Genomic DNA, 9,094 nt, shown 5'->3' on the forward strand with positions numbered 1-9,094 from the left:
GTAATTGGATAACTCAATTTAGCAAATACACTTCCACCGCAGGTAAGGCGAGCCAAACGTCAACGTTCAACTGCCGTCCGTCCCGCACCAAGCTCCCCGAGCTTCACTGTTCCAATTTACGATAAGCTCAATCTGCGTCACCCAGCACAGTGATGATGCCTGTTGCATCCGGGATCTCGGCCACCTCACAGCACCCATTAACCCTATTGCACCGTTATTCGTTGAAATCGAATTGAAAAATAATCGATCACACAGCGCCTTTTTATGGCTTTTACGTATCTCGTCCACGAACCCGGTGGGAAGCATGGCCCGAAGGCAATTGAGTCGCAGGACTCACTAGCAGGAAGCGACCGGCATTTAAAGTGGCAACCACTGCCAGTCAATAATGCATTGCGACAGACCCGTACTTCTCCTGTGCCGGGGCTTTTGCCCGGGCCTGGGGACAATTGTAGCGTCCCGTTGTAGGTCCTCGCTTTCGTTCGACAAATCGGGGCCATCGCTCTGTACTGTTGTCCTTGTTCTTTTTTTAATTTTGCTCTCGTGAAACACAAAACAAAACGAGTCCCAGCGATATAAAATAGCTCCTAGAATGGCAACCCAGCAGGGCACGTGTGTGTGTGTGTGTGTGTGATGAGCAGGAAAAATAGAGGAGAGACACACAACAGCACAGCTCCACATTAATTGAACTCGATTGCAAGCAAGCACCAATCAACAAGAGCTCTCCCAGTCCTATCCTCCGCGTCAACCTGCTGCAGGCACGCTGGAGGGATTTGGGCTTTGTACCCGTAACGTCCTCCCGGACCGGCTGGCCGGCTTGCTCTAGGCTGGAATCAATGTTTTTCCATCTGTGGCGTGCAGCGTGAAAATTCCAGGAAGGATATCGAAAGGACGCACCCCGCGTACGTGTGTTCTGGGTCCTTTACGAAGCAATTTAAATCTATCAACGTGTGTGTGTGTGTGTTTGCGTAGAACGAGCAGTCCTATACAGCGCTAAGCTGGTCTCATCTACGCTTTTGGAAACCTCAAATCCCTGCAAAAATGGATGTACCCTTCCGAAAAGCCCAACGAGTTAACTCCGGGAGGGTGGATTTGTTGGAATGATGCAGCGTGTACGTGTGTGTCCGACTTGGTATTCAGAACTACCCCCAGGGAACTTCACAACCAAATGTGGTGTACATCACAATTCTCTGTGTTGTTTATACTATTCTTTCTCTCTCTCTCTCTATCTCGCTCTCTCTATCGCACGATTTCCCTATTTGAGGCCTTAAACCGATTGGTTTGAAGTTCAGCGTTTACAGGATCTATTTCAGAGCTCAAGAGTAAGAGGAGGCCGTATATGTTTGCATGAGAGAGAGAGAGAGAGAGAGAGAGAGAGAAGAGATAGAGAAACAGATTTTCTATATATGATTTGTGGCCAAATTCCGAGGTTCGCCAGATGTAAGCCTCTGCTGTCTGGTTGTTTAGAACAAACAAGCGTCGATTACGCATGCGGAAGCTAATGAGCGATTTAGTGTACTAGCGAGATTCAATAGTGGAACGTCAAACGAGAGAGTTGATTGATTTGACTTTATTTGTAACATATTAATTGCAACAATAACCAATTCTATCGTTGAATCCATCCAATCCAAGACAATACAGGGTGTGCGGGCTAAATTTGACACCTGGCCTTGTAACATATTAATTACTTATATATCTCAGGTTTATATCTCAGGGTTGAGTTGACATATCGAAATGATTGATATGTCATTCGATTGCTAAAAGTTGTGCGAACAAATGTAAAAAATGTCTAGCTCCGTAAAGATGTGGAACCCGTCCGAATTCTACAAGCGCGTGACGTGTGTTATGATGGTTCGTGCCGGCAATACGAATGCCGAAATTCAGAAGGCGGCGAGGTGTTCGCTGAACACCGTAAAAACAATACGCGTACAACTCGAGGTGTGTGGTGAAGACGTGGATAGTGTTATTGCTCGCAAACAGCATAGCAGGCGGTCGGATTGTGTGTTGACCGACGCGTTCCTGGTCGGATTGCAGCAGCGGGCGACGGCCGATCCGGGCTCTGGCGCGACACGTTGGCGTGGCCCCGAGCACCGTCAAGGTGGCGTTAAATGAGGACCTGCGGTACGCGTCGTACAAGCGACGTAGGAGACAGCTCACAACAGCAAAAACGCGCGAAAAGCGGCTTGCCAATGCTAAGCGCTTGCTGTGCTGGCTGAAGCACCCGGCGCAGCCAGGCACTTTGTGGTTCTTCTCTGACGAGAAGAACTTTTGTCAAGACCAGAAGCACAACGTGCAGAACAACCGCTGGCTCGCTTACTGTGCTGCTGATGTGCCCCGTGTGCCGCAGACGAAGTTTCCTCAAACGGTGATGGTGTTCGGGTGCGTCTCGTCGGAGGGAGACGTGATGCCGCCTCACATCTTCCCCCAGATCCCCTGACCTTAATCCTATGGATTACTTTGTGTGGGGCACAGTTGAGCGGAACACCAACAAGGCGTCCTGCAATACCAAAGCGGAGCTGGTGGCCAGAATAAAGGCCGTGTTTGCGGCCATCCCCAGAGACAGGGTTGTCCGGGCTTGCGCGCGGTTCCGGAAGCGGGTGCAGGCGGCCATCGACGCGGAGGGGGGGTACTTCGAATAAAAAATGCGGCAAACATGGTAAGCTAAACTTTGTAGAAATTTCTTTTTTAATATTTAACATAAATTTGATAAAAATTCCTTTTCTATTCCCTCAGAAACTGTCAAATTTATCTCGAACACCCTGTATATTGACAGTCACACTGATGAGTATCTGACCTAACTTCAGCGCTTCAAATGCTCAAAGAATCTCCGGATAAAACTTCCATTTAAATGGATTTTATTACTGATGATCTGCGATGATTTAAACCACTTAAAAGAAATCAGCAAATGAAGCTTTTTATTAAATATAGGTTGCTTTATAAAAATTAATATAATTATTAAAAGTACAAAAGACAAAGCTTGTGGCTAGAGAACTCCTGAACAACTCACTCCATTCAAGTGTTTGAACTACTTTAAAACATAGAAAATTATCTCCACCGAAAAGAAAGCTTCACAGTACAGATGGAGACGCCTGGTACCTGCTTCAAATCCTCATTTTCTCGGTGATTTTAATCACACCGAAATCTAATGAAATAGACTCTTATTCCAAAGTGGCCTCTATCTTGCTACAACACACAGAAGCCTATGATGATGGCGAATGTACTGCGCCTTGTTACTTAAACGTTTTGTTATCAAACATTTATCCTTTCCAAAATGCCTAACAAGGCCACTAACCTCCCAGAAAAAAAAAGAATTGAAAAACAAAAACGTTTACCAGAAAAAAAGCAGAGCTCCCAATGTTGAAGCATCTCCAGGTCCAGGTTGCGGAGTGCTGAATGTTTCATCAGTACAATTTGTTTTCAAATATTTATTCACCTTCCACTGCTGGGTGGTTTATTTACGCTGCGAGGTTGCTGCGAGCTCAAACCTCAACTGTATCCAGTAGCCCGTTAGATATCGGTTGGAAATGAATACACACAAACACACCCGCAATGAAGCAAACAAACAAAAAAAACGGCTTGAGCTAGAATTAGCTCATTAGCTTGCAGTACGAGGTACAGGGTTCGCTCTACCTACGCTGCAGGGTTCGCGCTTTTTCTTTCGTTCTTTTTTCGGCTTCGGCTATCTTCATTTACATATTTCATGGTGTTTGGTTTCAGGATTCACACACCGCTAGCTAGCGACTCTATATGTGGTTTGTTTATGCTTTCCTCCCTCCTCCCTTGCACGAGTTTTCCGGACGAAGCCTTCCAACCTTCGGCAGATGAACTTTCGCAGATAAACTTATCTCTCAACGAGCTTTGGCTCTGGTAAATGGGACCGTGTTGCCTGGCGGTTTCGATGATCGAATTTTTACCATTCCCAGCTGCTCAGGTGGAGTGTAGGTGGCCATCAGATACGCCACACTCGCGCGCTCACACGTACCCAGCTGCTGCGGAGGCTTTGATTTAGCACCAGAGCACTGGCGCGGCACGTCGGACGACTATTGAGGGCGTCCCCCTGCAGGGCGTGGGCGGGAAGTAGCAGTCCTCCCAGGCTCAACCCAGCGCCTAGTGCTTCGCTTGTTCATTCATTAGCATAAAACTTGATGTTCACCATCATCCCAGCCGCACCGTCCCCGTCTCAATTCTGCTCGCCCGCCAGCAGTCTAGGGTGGTTGGAACATTTCCCATTCATTCCCGAGTACCAGGTACCAGGCAGATATGCGCTGCTGGTGCGTGCGGGGCCGCGAGTGTACGAACGAGTGAAGCAATAATTTATAATTTATAGCATTCGACCTTTTTGGCGAACGAGTACACAACCGGGGGTGCCTAGGCTGGTGCCATTTGTCAATTTCGTAATCGAGCAGGTAAGTGCAGAATGGTGCCTCACTGCTGCTGCCACTGTACCCCGATGACCATCAGCACAGATGTCTGGTACTGCGCCCGTAACTCCGCAAAGGACATACACGGATAATGGGTGGCACGACGTGGATGAAGGTGCACTGTGTGCTGCGATTGATTATCCCACCCCATTACCGACGAGCACGGGCCAACTTTTTCGTGTCCACAAGCGGTGCGCCCCAAAGTTCTGCGCTGTTCGACAGGGCGCTTCGGCAACAGAATTTTAATGACCATCTTTAATAGCATCTTACATTTTTGTGCCCTATCTATCAAACATGTCGTCCGAAGAAGTTCGTTCGCTCTTTGCTTTCGTGAATAAAAAAAAAGAAGGGAACAAAAAGTTAAAAAGCGAACAAAAGAAAAACAGAGAGAAGTACTAATTAAATGTAGCAAGCTCGCAAAGCAGCAGCGAGATAGAGGTGCTCGGTGTGGTTGAGGGAAATGTGGAAATTGAATGTTTAATAAGGCTGACCTTTTGGATGAGTGCGGTACCGAAGAATGGGGTGGAAGAAGTGCTAGAAGCGGTGAGTGATTGGCTTGTTGGCTTCTTAATTTCTTGAGGACCGCCATGTTGCCTGGTATTTTATGCAAGCCTTAGCCAGCATTCAGCCTAGCCAATTAAAAACGAGTTGATGATGGCTGAGCTATATAATACGTAATACTACATGGCTCTGTGCAGCAAGCATAGCGAAGAGATCAAAGGAGAAGCAAATAAAGGTACAGATGCGTTCCTGACAAAGAGGTGATGGCCTTTTTATTTTGCAATAACATGCCTCATTGTGGTGTGTCATACGTTATTTCAAAATATTTTTAATAGGACGCACTGGTCATGATGGTCATCAGTTCTTCGAAACTTCTAAGACTCGTCTAGAGAATATTGAGTAATTTATATATTTTATACTTGAAAAAAAAAAAATGAAGTAATCCTTTGCCTTTCTCCGTTTGCCTGTTTGCCCATCCATTTTTACATAATTTTGCTGTGCAAAATTGTTCCGCCCGATCCCGCCCACTAGGTGGTTAAATAATTTAACGTTTCATTGTTGTTTGGTTGTGGTTGTCATGGTTTAATTTGCATACATTCAGGCGGTGCGAATTGGAACCTGGAGCAGAAATCAAGCGTCCACCGGCACCGGCAAGGTCACATAAAACGTTCGATTAGCTTGCCCAATCGCTACATAACAGTTGAGGTGTGGCTTTATAGCCCGCCCGTAACGTAATTAGCACTCAACTTCGGTGGGGTGGAATTTTTGGGACGAGCGCGTGATACACGAATTGCGAGACTGTGGGTATTATGTTTTTTTTTTTTCGTATTTTCTGCACCTCCAGCTCGCTATCCCTAACCCATCAAGCGTCCATCCACACTGTGACGTTTGTGCAAGTGACGTACGAATCAGCACATTACACACGCCACCGGGATCTGAACTGAAAAGCGCGGAAAATCTATCGCTCGGAATCGAATTGTCGTAAAAAAAAACGGTACGAATCAGAAAGCTTCTCCACATATCCCTGGCACGGTACGAGCGAACACGGAAAGGTGGAGTTTATCGCTTTTTTATCGATGTTTACCGCAACCTCTACTGCTTGATTCCATTATTTCCTACAAACATTTTACAGCCACAGCCAAACGAAGACGAGCACAAATAAAAATATCATAACAATGTCCCGGTCGGTGCTGTTTTGCGGGGGTTGGCTGCTTTTCATATCAACTTCGTTTTATTTTTTTTTATTTTTTTCGTTTGGTTCCCGACAAATTCCCCCACTTTTTTTTTTTGTTGGTGTTATCGGCCAACACTGGCCCGTATTGAAATCGTTACGCGCCATGTCCCTTTTATGTATCGGCACATCCCTTCCCTATATCTCCCTCCATCTAGTGTTGCTTACCGAAAATCCTCCATTTTGTATCGTTGCCCTGCGCGACACTAGCGCCACCAGCTTAAGGCGTAACGCGTTCGCAGTAGCCGGGAGTCGGGAGCGCGTTATAGTGAAACAAGCGAAATTTATCGCCCGCGTCGCCACCACCGGCCAAACCATCCAGCCGCATCTTACACTAGACGTGTAAAAGCCAGGGCACCAAAATTTCGTAGCCGTTTGGATACGCTCTATCGAATCGATCAGGAGAAAAAGTGAAGCGACACCACAACAATTCGCCACCCAGACATTGCCTAATGATGCGAAAAGCGATTCCGCTTGCACACCGTTACGTACATGTGAAAAGGAAGATACGGCAAGGGATAAAGGAGGAACAAATCCTATATCGCGGAGCGGAGCAGAACGATTCAATGGTGCAGCTTTTTTTTTTTTTGCTTTGTACTCTCCCCAAACGAGAATCACCATTTTGTGGGTGACGCAGTTTTCTGTTCACTTTGTGAGGGTCTCTGTGTATGTGTGTGTCTGTGTTTGTGTGCCCTTCTTCCCCAGCCCAGTATCAGCCCATTACTCTTTACTATATGTCATTTTATTTCATTCCAGCATTGTCAAACCGAGCGTGGGCAAGACTTTATTTCGACGATGGTTTGCAAACCGTCGCCGAGGCTCTCGAGTACTACCGCTTCCGGTAACTAGGCGGTAACTGGGATAGTAAACGTTGCTGGTGGTTCATACCGTTTAACGAGACGTGTGCAAAATGGCGGTACATCATTTCACGATCACGTGTTGTCGATGCTTTACGTCGCACACAATAATGGGAGAAGGAAGATGAATCTTGGGGACGCTGGGGACACACAGGTTAATCCTTGGTGTTGTATTTTTCGGTGTGCGCTAGCAACCGGTAGATAACATTTCGTTTGGTACAGATGCTGCAGTGTTTAATGGTACGCGGGTGCCATAAGGTGCAGTGGCTCGTTGCTGATGATATGGCAAGATGTCATATCGCCCGGGAGTTGCCAAGGATTCCATTTACAAGAGAAGATATATACAATAGGGCTGTTAAATGTGTCCATAATTAATATCACACAGCGTCATCTTCTAGATACTGTTGCAAACAGTTTCTTAACGGATACGATAGTCGCAACTTTTGGTATACTGTTTCGAAGTTATAAGACATCCGCGTCATCTAGGATGTGAGATTTTGAGTTCCTCTGACAGGTTAGACCAACTAAACAGGGAGAGAGACAGAAGCAGGATGGGAGATGAAAGTGAGATACCCTGGACCACCTGGTCCAGTCTCAAACGACGTGATTTACAGAGTGAGCCAAGAAGAGCAAGACAAATTTTGTTGTAAAACTTGATTTAACGTCTTGAGAGAATTAGAAAATTGTTGGATCAACCTGAATTTGGACATTGTACAAAATGTTGAAGCTAGTCGTTAATCCTTGAGATTTAGATTCTAGAGCTGCTTAGTCCATGTTTTAGATTTATAGTAGATATCTTATCATCAACTTTGCAACTTGAATAACCTAGCCGTGATGAACTGATCAACTCGGGCAGATGTACATATATTTCATTCCACAATATCACCTCAATGACGCATTAAAGAATTTTGAGGAAGAAAGCTTACATTTGACGAGAGACTAATAAGTGTATGTTTTCGTCCAAAACAAATGTTAATTGGTAGTTGGATTGGTGTAAGAGGACAATTGTTTGCCAAATCGCTCCTCGGTATCCATAACAGCGTAAAATGAGAACCAAACTGACCAACAACTTTGACCGTACCTTTAATGCCGCAGAACAGCTGTACGACCGGCACGCCTGACATTGTATCACGAGGCTGTGATTATCCAAACGGGTGAGCAAAAAGAGCAGAAAAGGAAGCTGCCCATAAATCACCGAAGCTGTAACCTTATCAACTATTCATATCGCTACCCAGCGCCCCATACCCGCACTAGTTTCGTTTGACAGCTGTCAAGCTGACTGTTCCGATCGATCGTTTTGTCGTTCGGTATCGATCGATCAGGCACCAGCAGAACAACAAAAACATTCTGCCGGCACTCGCTGCGCACTCACTCAAAGCACCGTGCAAACTCTCTGGGGTGGAGGAAGAGCGTGTGTGTACAGGAGAACGAATGATAGTGCAAGCAAACCATGCAAACCTTCTCCTACGACAGAACGAACAGAACGAAAAACAACAGCAGCACACCTACCTTCAATCCATTTGTGAAACAGTTTGCCGAATGTAGCCGTCTGGTAGAATCTAGCCATTTTGCGGTCGTGGCAGCAGCAGCAGCAGCAGTTGGTACACGCTCGCCGTACTCGCCCCGTAAGCCATTCAAACGATCTCAAACAACGGCACAGCAGCGGTAGCAGCAGCAACAGCAGCACTAGCACACTCGCACAGACACACTTGGACGCCGGACGGACGGGGGAGGTGGAGCTGCCCGTACACAGAAGTAGAGACCTGCTTCTTCCTTCCCACTGGACGCTGGGTGTTGGAACGATTCGAACACACCAAAGTCGACAAAACCGCTGACAAATCGGAAGGAATTCCGACACGGAAGCACTTTTTGTTCTCACACCAACGTCACCATTGCCATCACCACCACCAGCCACCAGCCAACACACACCACCTACATCCGCCAATCTTCCTCTCAACCACACAGACACACAGAGTCTCGATTGTTTTACTGAATACCCTCTCGGTTCCTCGGTTCCGGAGCCTAGGCTAGTCACTACACACCGATACAAACGCACACATCCAACGGTGACTCTCGGCTACGAAGGA

General features: G+C 46.6%; 1 protein-coding gene across 2 annotated transcripts in view; it reads right to left on the bottom strand.

Moving 5' to 3' along the window:
• LOC126556659 (octopamine receptor Oamb) overlaps positions 1 to 8,675 on the bottom strand; it is a 45,504-nt gene extending 36,829 nt beyond the window's left edge. For both annotated transcript variants that reach the window (XM_050212076.1, XM_050212068.1), the window contains exon 1: positions 8,517 to 8,675. The gene's annotated coding sequence lies outside the window, so the exon portion shown is untranslated. The remainder of the gene's footprint in view (positions 1 to 8,516) is intronic.
• Positions 8,676 to 9,094: the final 419 nt, after the last annotated feature.

The sequence above is a fragment of the Anopheles maculipalpis genome, chromosome X (assembly GCF_943734695.1).
Source record: "Anopheles maculipalpis chromosome X, idAnoMacuDA_375_x, whole genome shotgun sequence".
Classification (NCBI taxonomy): domain Eukaryota; kingdom Metazoa; phylum Arthropoda; class Insecta; order Diptera; family Culicidae; genus Anopheles; species Anopheles maculipalpis.